The sequence below is a fragment of the Dermacentor albipictus genome, chromosome 7 (assembly GCF_038994185.2).
Source record: "Dermacentor albipictus isolate Rhodes 1998 colony chromosome 7, USDA_Dalb.pri_finalv2, whole genome shotgun sequence".
NCBI classification, from domain to species: Eukaryota; Metazoa; Arthropoda; class Arachnida; order Ixodida; family Ixodidae; genus Dermacentor; species Dermacentor albipictus.
Genome location: NC_091827.1, coordinates 43,060,467 through 43,074,111, shown reverse-complemented (window position 1 = coordinate 43,074,111; position 13,645 = coordinate 43,060,467). Strand labels below are relative to the sequence as shown.

The 13,645-nt window shown below is 43.2% G+C and overlaps 1 protein-coding gene across 5 annotated transcripts in view; it reads right to left on the bottom strand.

Annotated features, from left to right (window-relative positions):
- Nucleotides 1-2,563: 2,563 nt before the first annotated feature.
- Nucleotides 2,564-13,645, bottom strand: part of LOC135915266 (uncharacterized) — a 33,319-nt gene continuing 22,237 nt past the window's right edge. For 4 of the 5 annotated variants that reach the window (XR_010568563.1, XR_010568561.1, XM_070521936.1 and 1 more), the window contains 5 exons: nt 9,595-9,700; nt 7,484-7,604; nt 6,187-6,356; nt 4,192-4,276; nt 2,564-2,682 (listed from right to left, as the gene is read on the bottom strand). The gene's annotated coding sequence lies outside the window, so the exon portion shown is untranslated. Of the gene's footprint in view, nt 2,683-4,191; nt 4,277-6,186; nt 6,357-7,483; nt 7,605-9,012; nt 9,189-9,594; nt 9,701-13,645 lie in introns of all 5 variants that reach the window. The other variant, XR_010568564.1, reaches the window with a different exon arrangement.

The window sequence follows — 13,645 nt, the reverse complement described above, 5'->3', positions numbered from 1 at the left end:
TGCGAGAAAGGCTCAGAAATATTGCGATACTGTTGCATCCTTAATGTTACCTCGTACGTTATAAACTTTCACGCTGCACTAGGAACCAGTGGCGTGAGGTGAAGATTAGACGCGCATTCTTCGGGTGCTGCCGTGTTCTTATTCTGTTTTCTTTTCGCTAAACAGCCCCCTCAGCGCACGCACGCACGCACGCACGCACGCACGCACGCACGCACGCACGCACGCACGCACGCACGCACGCACGCACGCACGCACGCACGCACACACACACACACACACACACACACACACACACACACACACACACACACACACACACACACACACACACACACACACACACACACACACACACGTACAAATTCAAACAATTATTGTTTACCTGCTTTAAATACCCAGCCTTTTGTAGGCAAGAAACATGGCTATGGAGTTGCGTAAGGGAAAAGAAATACCATAACGCCTTTCTTTGTATTGATGTCTACTTACCGAGCCAAGCTCCTTGCTCCAACAGTCAACAAGAGCTTCTTTTCCACTATGCGCTTATCGCGCTAAGTGTCTTGGAGCATACTTTGCATCGAAGGCCCTGGTCTTCCCGTTTCATGGCCCATCTGGTTCCGGTCGGCGCAGCCTCAATGTTGCGGGTTTTTCACGAGCATAAGGGGGCGCTCCCCAAACTGGCATAGCTCGCTGTTAATGTGGCAATACATGAGGATTGCTTCGCAATTGACCGTTGCGATCGATGCCGTTTTCGATTTTTTTTATTGTCACAGTGGATAACGTTTTTGGCCCATTCCCCTTGCTTCAAAGGAGAACATTGTTGGTAATAGCGCCTGAAGACGATCGCGTCTCGTAGTGAAAGCGAGCTCTCGTTCACGCTACAGTGGAGGCATTTCTCCTTGAACTTGTTCTTTGTCGGTGTCTGTACCTATTCATGCGTATGATTAACAGCATGAAGTTTACAGTTTACGAAATGCGCCACCGTGGCAGAATTTCAGCCGCACCAAAAGCCACCAATAGAATCAGGTGTGAATGAAACTAATTGTGGCATCTGGCTTCAGGTGTACGAATTCGTCTATAGCTACGACAGCGGAAAACCCTATGAAGCAGCTTTATTACTCGGGAAAAAAAACTTGCATTGCCTAGGGCATCTGTTCATTGTTTTTGCTGTTCTTAAAGGTAGAGGATGTACATTTAATGTACATTTAATAATGCTTGAACGTATTTCTATGTAATACCTTCTTTATGGCCCCTTAAGAAGTGCTCATTACTTTCGTTGTGTGACGAACGATCACTTTTGCAAGTTAAATAACCCGTGCTAAATTTTAATAAAAGATTCTGCCTGCTAGTTGTTCAGGTTAAGGAAGCTCATGTTGTCAACGTGTCTTTAACCTCAGAAAAAGAAGGGTAGTTTTATCCAAAGAGCGAAGCCTTGAATATGACAACAGTAGGAAGTCGATTAAACTTCCAGTTGAACCCGGTGAAAGACGGAAGTCTTTCTGGGCGACTTGGGGAAGAGGTAGGGGCAGTGTCACGGCGTACGGCACGAGATCTCACCACTCCTCACGTAGTGGGGGGGGGGGGGGGGAGAAGTAAGAGGAGCGTCGGAGTACTAAATTTTGGGACTGCTCTCTGTTTGCGCAATCCACGTGCGCCATATGCAACATCGATGAGACGCTCGCACATATTTGTGTCTGCCCGCTATATAGTGCCCGGAGACAACTGGAGCAGTTGGACAATCGCTCACTATCAGAACTCAAAGCTTTAGCTGTGTACTGCCACAGAACATCCACGCTAAAGCCTTGCTCGCGTCATTAGGATTCCTGCGCTATGCGGGGCTTCACGATAGAATGTAAGAACGCCGCCCCCTACCGCTCTGTAGTGTACGCGGTTTCTTAGTGCTTGTCTCCACTTCTCTCTGTCTCCCCTTTCCGCTCTCTTCCTCTCTTTATCCGCCTTCCCCCCGTGCAGGGTAGCCAACCAGAGCTGCCTCTGGTTAACCTCCCTGCCTTTCTATGCACCCTTTTTTTTTTCTCTCTCTCTATCTTTATAATCGGCACACATTTTTTAGACTGCACTATTTTGGGGATCGACCAATACTTTCATTCGTATGACGACTTGTTAGTGAACATTAAATAATTTCCAGCGTTTGTTATACCAAAACTTCAATCTCATTAAGATGAACGCTGTTTTGGGGGGAAGGTACCAGCGACATGGTGGTTAAAGTATGAGCTTCTGGGCTAAAGTATCTGTGTTCGAATCCTACAGTCGGATAATTTTATTGATCTATGTATCTAGAAAAGTGGCAGTTTCGCCCCAAGGACTAAGTACTAACTGTGATAGCAACGCTCAGCGTTCTGCGCAGTTCCTCGGTCGATGTTTTATGTATAGAAAAGATCGCTGCGCGTCCAGTAGTTTTTCTGGTTCCTTTCCTTTCTTTCCTCCGGTCAGCCACCGCCGCCGCGGACGCGTGGAGGCGAGTGCCATGCGGTCACATTGATGTTTCCTTACCTGTGCATTCTTCAGAACACTCGTTCATAGTACTGAAGGAATTTTTTCTATGGTGGCAAGGTGGAAGATAGTAGTCGCAAGTCTTGTTGTATGGGTTGAAACGCACCTTTATTGGTCCTCTATAGACACATCTTCTTTCATTGTGACCATGTCTGCATAAGTCGTCAGTAAGGTCTGCAAGAAACAGTTTTTAGGGCAAGAGTCAAAGCACGTTTCCTTCCCGGCTATATAAAGCCTGCATAGAGTATATGTATACTGGTGGGTTTTGCCACGCGGAACATTAAAACAGTGGTCGCAAAAATACTCCGCGATCAAGCGTACCACGTGCACAGTGGCACAAAAAGTTTGTCACGCACAAACCTTCTGTTGGACAGGTTTTTCAGCTCCTAATCCATGAAAATACAACTGTAACTGTAAAAACGTGGGCGCCTAATACACCTCTCGTACGGTACGTACTAACCTGCAAGAAACAGCAAGTTTCACACCTGCAGATGCGAACCTTGGTTGCGACTGCTCGAGAGGGCAATAGAGGGCCTTAAGATATTGGAATGTACGAAATATTTTTCATTTTTGTGTATGAAATCAGGCCAATGTGTTAGACTTAATGTTAGATTAGCAACGTGTGACAGTTGCAAATGAAAATAAACTTACAGTTGACCTCAACAGTAAGATTCGACTTCGTATCCGTCTTGCTACAGGTGCCTTCAGGACTAGTCCTGTAGAGAGCCTGTACATTGAATCCAACGAATGGTCTCTTCATCTACAAAGAGCATATTTATCTTTATCTTACGCCTTGAAAGTTAAATGAGATATTCAGCATCCACGTCATTCTGCAATTAGCGACTTGTCCACTGCCAGGCTATTCAGTGACCGCCCAGTCATCAGGCCTCCTCTATCCCTCCTAGTGGAATCACTGTCAGAAGAAACAGGCGTCCCCTTTCTTGAAAATATTCCAATGGCTCCTACTCGGTTCCTACCGCCTTGGGAGTGGCAAACTATCCAATGTGACATATCTTAGAAATATCGAAACGAGTGCCTGAGGCTCACATACAATCACATTTTCTTGAACTAAAAGACAAGTATTCATGTGCTGAATTTTACACGGATGCTTCGAAATCTGCTGATGGTGTTGCTTTCGCAGCTCTTGGACCATCATTTTTAATATCTGGGGCACTAAACCCATACACGAGCATCTTTACAGCGCAAGCATAAGCTATACTCTAGGCTATTAAACACATCAGGCTCGCAAACATCGCTAAGGCTGTTCTCTTTACAGACTCATTAAGTGTCGTGAAAGCACTAATTAGTTTACAAAAGCATAAGAATTCCGTTTTGAATGAGCTGTATAACTTATTGTGCGCCCTATGTATGTGCAATCAAGTGATTGTCATATGCTGGGTACCCGGTCACAAATGTATAAAAGGGAACGAAGCAGCTGATGAGAGCGCTATATCAGTAACTTTGAGCGACAGAGATAGAAGCATTCCCATCCCTACGACAGACCTAAAGCCTTTTCTATGCCGCAAATTAAGGAATCATTGGCAAGGCAACTGGGAGTCGCAAGTAATGAATAAGCTTCACATAATAAAACCAAAACTGGGGAACTGGATAAGTTGGAAAACAGCACGTTACAAGGAAGTAATTCTTTGCCAATTAAGGATAAGCCACACATATGGTACTCACCCTTATCTCTTAACTGGAGGCGATCTCCCGACTTGTGGTAAGTGCAGAAATAGTCTGACAGTACTCCATGTTTTTATTTAGTGCCCTGCAATAGAACCAGAGAGGTAAAAGTATTTTCCTTCTGCATATCATGAAAATACACCTCTTCACCCTGCATTTTTTCTTAGTGATGAACCGATTTTTAACATGAAATTAGTCTTACAGTTTTTATTGGAAACAGATACTCTCAAAATCATTTGGACAGGTAATTTTTAGCACACTACTAACAGCCCTTCTAATAAAAGCGCTCTCTGTTATGTGTGGTCTTGTTTTATCATGTTTTTAACGAAACCCAATTGCCATCGTCCATGCCCTAATCAGTGTCATCATTTTAGTACTTACTTATTTTACGCCATTTACAGCGACAGCTTTTAGGCCTTTTTACAGCCATGTCACATTTACCATGATGAATCCACTGTCCACTGCATTCACAATACATTGCCGAAATTACCTTTTGGCATGGCGCTCTGTGGCCATACTTGGCTCTTGCGCCATTGAACACCACATATCATTATCATTCATCCCTACTGGAGCCGTGATTCTCTTTTCAACTGCGAAGAAATCGCCAAGGTGATGTCTTGATGCCAAGGCGGTGTATATCATGAACTCGCTTCGTGTAAACGACCCAAGCAAAGAAAAGAAAAGGGGAGAGAATGTCTATGACAGGCTTGCTAAGCTGCGTCCCCTCATTGATAAACTGAACGTGAAATTTCAGGAAGAGTACTCGCCGTCCTCTCACCAGGCAATTGACGAGAGCATGGTTGCTTTCAAAGGAAGATACAGTATAAAATAGTACCTTCAATGAAGCCCATAAAAAGAGGGTATAAAGTCTGGCGCAGGGCCGACTCAAAGACGGGCTATTCGCTGCAATTTCAGGTGTATGAAGGGAAGAACGCACAAAGCCCGGCCAATCAGAGCCTTGGTGAGCATGTCGTACTTCCTCTGTCAAAAAACGTGCAGCCTGGAACGTGGCTATTCTTTTATAACTATTTTACCTGCACTCGCCTAATGGAAACTCTCGCTGAGAGGAGCATCCTAGCCACAGGGACGGTTCGCACCAACAGAAAGGAATTGCCCGAAGAATTGAAGCGAAATGACAAGCTAAAGAAGGGAGAATACCTGCGGCACTCCAAAGGTCAGGTCAATGCCTATCAGTGGCGTGACACTAAAGATGTTCACCTCTTGTCGAATTTCCATGATCCGACAGTTTCGAAGCGTTGCGGAAGCTGGCCAATGGCTCTTCAGTGGCTGCGATCTGCCCAAAAGCACTGGCAGACTACAACATGTCGATGGGGGCCGCAGACAAATTTGATCAAGAGCGAAATGCCTACACTTCTGATAGGCGTTCGAAGAAATCCTGCGCATAGGATATTTTATTTTCTCTTCGATGCTTCTGTCGTCAATGCATTCATTCAATAATGCGCAAACAATGACATAACATACGTGTGGTTCTGGCTTGTTCTAGGACGGCAACTCATGAATGGATAAACGTTCACGCACTACACTAACACAGGACCATTCCGGAAGAACAAGGAGGGCCGAAAGAACGGCCGAAAAATGGTTGGAGTGTCGGAGAAAACTCAGAGCGGCCACAATTCACAGAAAGTACCCACAAGGCGAAAGTGCAGGTAGTGCTCCACCACAGGAAATGAGGTCCGCACAAAGTTCATGTGTGGAGTGTGCAAGGTGCCCCTGTGTGCCACTGGTTTTGGTGCCTTTCCCACTAAATAGGCACACAAGTGATCTCAGCATGGTGCCTTCATGATACACGGGGACAGTGTTGTTCCCCTTCCCAGATCCACGGAATGTGCCAATGGGCCATATACGTCCCATTCTTTTCTAATAAAACAGCCATGTTATAATCCTCAATTTGTTTAGTATCATTTGTGAAGCCTTCAGGAGCTCAAAAAAGCAAAGCATTTCCCTTTTTTACTAGAAAACCATATATGAACTCACGAAAGCTCACGCCAGCTCCCTGATCAGGAGTGCAGTCAGTTTGCGGGACATGTCAATATTTACACCCACAGCCTTGACTCTTATCAGTGTGTCGAGCCCATCCTTCATTGTAGATGGTCCTGCCTTAGGTAGGTGAGAAAACTCCAGGCGCATGGTGTGGTTTCTGAGAGCTGGAAAGACAAGATTTTCTTTTCATTCGAGTGTTTTTATTCTACGGTGGTTGCTTGGGGTAGTTGGTAATTCACGGTAAAAAAAGGACGTACAGCGCGAAAGACAAGGATTGCAAGAGACGACATACACAGCGCAGTGTATGTAGTCTCACGGTCCTTGTCCTTCACTCTGTACGTAGTTTATCATGTTTTTATCATTAAGGTTGCCAACAACTTATCCTAGAAGGAAATAGGTTAACAGTGAGTACACTCTTTTTTGGTGTAAGGAGACTTGGTTAAAGGGTCCGTGAACCACCTTTTGGGCTTGCTGAGAACACACGGACCCAATAGCTGACATCAATGATGAAGTGTGTTTTGCGCGTCTTACTACTGTTACGGTGTGAAGTATGTGAAAATATGCTTGCGAATTTATAATAAATATGTACAATAATAATTACAGCCTATGCTGGGCCGCAAGGGTGACTAAGCAAGCAGCATGGCCTTAAAAAATGGTAAAATGACCCTTTGTACAAGTTAAAGAAATTGCAGTTCGTTACAGCGTGCAATTACGATTAAGAATAAAAAAACAGAGCAAGCTTTCAAAAGTGTCGCATGGCCGCCATCAGCTTAGTTCCTAATGTCACTAGCGAGTTCTATGGCAATGAAAATGCAATGTACATTAAATGCAAGCCGTGGCACAGTTAACATTTATGGGGTAATTAGGAGCGTTGCCAATAATTGTTGGGTCCTGATTTGTTTGGATATTAACAAGTTTTGTAGAATGTTTCCCTTGTATCTTCAGTGGACTAAACATGAAGCCTTGCTTACAGTTGATTAAAATTAGGGGCAAGTTATGGACCAGGTGTAGACGAAGTTTCAAGCATGTGAAATAATTAGAGCCTCAGCAGTAGTAAATTACGTATGCAAGGGCTCTGGAGCATTTATCATCTAGAGCACCACTGCAGTGGGATGCGCCCAAGACCATGCAGGTACTGGATTACACACATTATGAGCTGCGCTCGCTTCTATGTAAGCGCAGTTGGTCCTGCGTGTCTCTTCGTGTAGAATGTCAAACTCTTCTATGGAATCGTATCATATATAGGGAATTCTATGGAATCATAGATATTGAGATACGGGGAATCACTTACCCAGTTGCTCAGAATGTTCCTTGTGCCCAACGGCTGTCATTTGGTCCACGGCTTATCTCGCTTTTTCAAAATTCAGGAGTTCTGCTTCGAGGCAGATATCGCTCACTCGCTTTGCACTGAACTGCAGAAGGAATACTTCTTTCAGTCTTTCTGCTGTCTTACAACAAGATGCCATGAGTAAATGCAGATCTTAGCAATATCTAACATACATTAGCATATTAAAGAATATAATGAAATTGCAAAAATTATGGCTATTTCATTTCTGAACTAAATTTGGCGGTCACGGAAGCTGACGCTTCCAAAGCATTACACGACCAATGAAAAGAACCATGAAGAGGCGTAGAGTAGCGTGTGCCTGTGGATACTCCCAGGGCACCTACATCCCGGTGGCGTTTTTACAATTGCTAGTAGGTACAGCGGGGCAGGGCGTTTCTTGTGGCGATCGACGTTTCTGTGCAGGCGCGAGCAAGAGCTGGTGCGACAGAGAAATTCTATCATTGGGTCTTTGCTCCTTAAACATGTGACTCTGCCTAGGCACCCAGGAGGAGGTTTTTTGGCACGTGTTGTAGAATTGTCCCCTACACATGCCGGCATTGCGGAGTGCAGTCGAGTTTGTTTATGCTCCGCCCCTGGCTGCCCGTGCGGTGTGGCAGTGGGCATGGGCGCCCCGTTTGGTGATCACTGTTTGAAGGGGCAAGGTTCTTAATAGAGAGTTTTAGAATAGGGGTCCCAAACGTTTTGGGGCCCCAAAGAAATAGCGTCGAAGCCACTGCGCATGCGCGAGACGCGAACTGCGTTTGGGTTTTGCGTTGGGAACGCTATTTCACCGATTTAGCGGGAGCTCAAATAGCGTTCCCAAAAGCTTTGCGTCAACAAACATGGCGGCACCCATCGAAGCGACGGCTCTGACCTAGCACCAAACTGGGTTCGATTCGCGGTAACGCGTGAAGTTCACAAGCTAGGAGAAGTGACTGCAGTTATCGCTTTCTCTCAACTAGCGTATGTTATGAAGATTGATTCATTAGACGCCGCTGATTCCGAATTCGATTGTGGATTTTATGGTTCGTAGGCCTAACACGGCTAAGCTTGGCTGGTGAAGGCACGTAAAGTTGGTTTTGTTGCTCAAAACTAAGCACAACTAATTGTTTGCTGCTTGAAGAATAACCTCTAAATTGTAATTAAACGCAAATACACGCAAGTCAAAATTACTATTCATATCATAAAATGGAATATTTTATTTAATTATTTTTAATCGTTTTTCTTAGACGCCGTAGTGGCGCTGTCAGCGCAAGACGCTATCCGCAAACGCAAAGCCCTATTCTAAAACTCTTCACTCCTGCGTGCTCCAACGCTAACACCCGCAAAGCTGTTTGGGGCCCCAAAATATTGGGGCCCCTATTCTAAAACTCCCTAATGATGTTGTATAAGTCACGGGTAGCTTTTTTTGTCGCAACGATAGATTGCATTCTTTACAAGCACTGCTCCAGGAGGGTACATGTAACTGGCTAATGGAGGCCTCAGGAGCGCACCTGAGATTATAATAAAGCAGGCAGCGCAGGAGGTCCAGGGCACCCAAGGGGTAGTGGGGGCATCAAAGCTAGAATTAGGGCGGCCCATGGCTTGTGGCAGCGCAGGCCTCGGCGAACCCCAACCCAAGGAGCAGTCGGGTTCGTAGCTTTGGTGTCCCCGTTGCCGCCTTGGTGTCCTGGAGGAGCCGCCAATAATGCGAAATAATGATACGTTATTATCATTAATAAAAAAAACACAGTTGAAGAAATATAATTACGTCCAGCCGCCAACTTGCGACGCTTGAACGCCAACTTGCAACTTGGCGTTCGCGGAAGCACCGTGAACGCCACGTTCGATTGCCAATAAATCCGCTTCTGGTGAACGCATCGAAGTACTTTTCGTGACAAAGTGTTTATTAAATAGCCTATTTTAACGTCGAATGCTTTTCTCCACTTCGATAAACATGTAAATGGATCACTGCCCGCTTAGGTGCCTCCGAATTCGTAAACGCTACGTAAAATTGGTAGAGTTGACATACACACTAACAGCTTGTGACAAAAACCAAGGAAGTGTATTTGAATTAACAGAAACTAATCACTTACCCCGCGCGTCGCGCTGTCCTTGTTAATTTGCTCCACTTTTTCTTCCTCTGGGACAATTAGTTTTCCAGGTGTGTCAACGGGATACTGGTACCCGATCTGCATCGTGCTGAAAAACATAGTGAGACATCTTCAACGCAAGACATACCTAAAGGGTGCCCGAGCCGTCCCTCAGGCGCGTTGAAAAAACAGTCCGCCAATAGCACACGTTTATGTGACCACCTCAGCCAAGTTTTGCAGTTTTGCACGACATGCGCAGTTCACAAGCCGAGCGCGAAGTCGCCTTCCTCTCGAGCGCTCTTTTACAGCGATAGCTTTAGGGCCCCGCTACGCAGAAAATCAGGCGTTGGTCACGCGCCGACCTCGAGCACAACTTTCCATACATATTTAGGTATACTTATGCCAGATATATATGACATATATATATGAAAAGTTCTCAGTTTTAGCACTCGTAGTACAGCCATCTGGGCCATTCTCTTTTCGAAAGTAGTCTTATTAGGGTTATTACAATTACACGAAGGTATTTCGCCCTCGTGAACAGCAGTCCTCGAGATAGTTGCTCGGGCTAGATTCCCACGCTAAGCGTGCGGCGCTCGCACCTGTTTAAGCTTTTCCTAGACGCTAGAGTTACACTGTGTCCGCGCAGCCTTGAGCGATCGGAACGCACGTTTTCTGTGCTTGGCTGACAGAGAAGGGTGGCTTTGTTCCGGCCACAAAGCGCTCCATGTCTCAGTAATGTGCCTGGTGTGGTCTCCTGCGGACGCCGTCCTCTCGGTGAGCGCATATTCCCCCTCATCTTTTCAAAGGATCAATATTTACAATCATTTGTCTCGCAAACCATACTTAGTTCAAGGGAATTTTCCACGTCTGAATAATTTCTCTCGTCGTATTCGGATTCAGATTCTTTATTTTTCTTGAATTTGTTTCTTCAAGAAAGGTACAGGAGCTAAAGGTATGGCAATGCCTGAAAGAGGCCTCTGTACCGGTTACACACACACATAGACATGATACATACATAGTGAAAAAGTTCGCAGCATGTGTCAATTTTCATTTATACAACAACAACAACAAAAAATGTTCGCAATTCCCTCTTGAACATGTGTACGCTTCCTAACAATATAACTACGAGAGCTTTGTATGCAAAGTGTTATAATCAACTTAACAATACGTGTTGCAGACAATACAAAGAAAAATACCCAAAATACAAGGAAATATTTTGTTTAGTAGGATAAAGCAGAAGTGGATGCATTGATTAATAATACTTTCTTTAGCTGTTTCTTAAAAAGGTTTCGACTAACTTCGAAGTCCAGATCTCTTTCCATTTCATTAAGAAGCGATGTTATTTGATATATCATGGATTGTTTTCCATAGTTAGTCCGTGTTGTTGGCACGTGTCGCTTTTGTTCTATAAAGTAGTAAGACGATTTGTCAACGTTGCTATTTGTGTACAATTTTTCGCGATGCACAAATTGTAGTAGCTTGTAATAAAATATTTGGTCAGCTCTTAATATATCATGTTTTAAAACTTAAGGTGGTGTTCTGAGGTCTCGTGGTTTCCCTTTATAACGTTCGTAGCAGCGTAGTACTCGTTTTTGTAATACCAATAATTTATTGTATTTTCCGCGTGTTGTTCCCTATACTAGATTTCCATAACATAGTTTGGAGTAAAACGGTAGGTAATACATAGATTTCATTAGCCACAGAGGATAAAAAGCGGCCGCTTTGTATAAACACCCAACACACTTTGCAAGCTCTACTTCTAGAATATTGATATGACCATTCCAGGATAGGTGTTCTTGAAACATTATATCACAAATTTTTGTGCTTGGACTCTATTAATAGACTCTCCATCAAATATAGTTTTCAAATCTTTGTTTATTTTTAATGAACTGCATGAAATATGATGTATGTCGTCTTTTTGGTATTGAAGTGCATTCGGTTGACCCTTAGCCAGCATAAAAGAACTGACAGATAATCGTTTACAGTTGTTTCGAGTGTTTGTAGCTCTTTAGATGCGAAGAACACGTTTGTGTCGTTTGCATACATGATTATTTCAGGGAAATCAGGAATATTTACTAGATCAATTAGATAAACCAAAAACAGAAGTGGCCCTAGAATTGATCTTTGTGGTACACCTTGTGCTAGCATTTGCTTGGAAGAAAATATATTATTTACCTTGTCTACTTGGAAACGAACTTTTAAATAATTCGCTAATAGTTCTAATGCCATCCCCCTGACACCATACCTTGGCAATTTATTCAGCCATATTTCATGATGAATGCAGTCAAAAGCCTTTTTAAAGTCTAAGAACAAACCAAGCATATATTTTCTGTTTTCTATATTTATTATTTTGCCTTTATTGAACACTAAAGCTTGCTCTGTTGATTTATTCTTCTGAAAGCCATACTGACTCTTAGTTAGTATGTTGTGCTTATTTATGAATGATATTAGCCTACTGTGTATGATGCTTTCAAAAACCTTCGATATAGTGGGTAGGACTGACACCGGTCGATAATTTGTAAGCATATCCCTTCTACCGTTTTCATAGATGGGTGTCACTCTTGCCATCTTTAAAGCTTGTGGAAAGATACCCGTACTCAGAGTAAGGTTAATAATGTGTACAAGGACATTACATATTAATGGTGATATTCACTTAATTTCTACTGGACCTATGCCATCGATACCAGCTGCCACATTGTTCTTTAATTTGTCAAAAGTTTGTGCGATTTCTGCGGGGCCAGTCGGTTTTAAGAAAAGAGAAGATTTTATCGGAACGATATCTACAGGAGAATTGATACACATGTCTTTATTGCCAACTGTTTATGCACCCGAGCTGATGAAGTAGTCGTTGATACCGTACGTCAAAGCCTGACCTTTTAGAATGGAACCATCTGAAGTAGCTATGGTGAGTTCATTACCTTTTTGTTTTCTCTTGCCGGTCAGGGTGTTGACAACCTCCCAGACTTTTTTATGATTTTCTAGTATTTTTTCAAAGATGTTTTAGAAATATTCTCTTTTTGCTCTCTTCAGATCGGGATTCAAAGTATATCTGTAGTTTTTACATTTGAGAAATAAGTCTGGATTTCGTGTCTGAACGAATGTATGATACAACGAGTTCTTTTCTTTGATTCGTTTACGAAGTGCAGAATTTATTGAGCGTTTTCGGTACTTTTTGGTCTTATGGTTATCTATCGTCTGTAATGGGTAAGCTTCGTCATCGGTTTATTTTAATAGCTGGGAAAATAACTCGTAAGCTATATCTGCATTTTGCTCGTTATAACATTTTTCCAATCAATTTTTTCAACAATTTCAAAGAATGTTTTCCTGGCGGCATCATCCATACGTCGTTTAAAATGTATTCGGTTGTGAAGTGGGCCGGTATCCGAACACGTGACGCAAAATATAGGTAAATGGTCGCTTATATGGTATGTAAACATCCCGCTCTTTAAATAATTTTCGTTTTGATTTGAGATGCATATGTCGAGCTGGGTAGCTATAGTCGTAGTTATTCTGGTGGGCGCGTTGATGTGATTTGTGCAACCATAAGCAGACAATAACATCACCATTTCTCTAGCACACGAATTACTGGACATAATGTCTATGTTGATGTCACCCATAATTAAAAGTGTATAGTTCAGTGAAAAACCCGACAGTAGGTTCTCCAAGAAACGTATAAAGTGACTTTTTTTCGCATAGACGGTCTGTATATGGCTACAGTAATTGTTTTATCAATTCGCAGTGCTAGACATTCAACATCATTAATAACATAGTAATCTTCAAGTACCTCGTGAGGAAGTGTTTCTTTGAAATAAATTGCAACTCCGCCTCCTTTCTTATTAAAACGACGTATATCTTTCGAACTATATCCTGGCAGATGAGGTAGGTCATAATTTTTACTAATCCATATCTCAGAGAACAACAACACATCGAAGTTAACAGATAATGACTCAAGAAAAGTACTTATGTCATCGACCTTGCCTTTTATGCTTCTTGTGTTCTTGTGCAAAGCAGCAACTGTTTTACTAGCAGTAGAAAATTTTGAATTGAAGTCAGT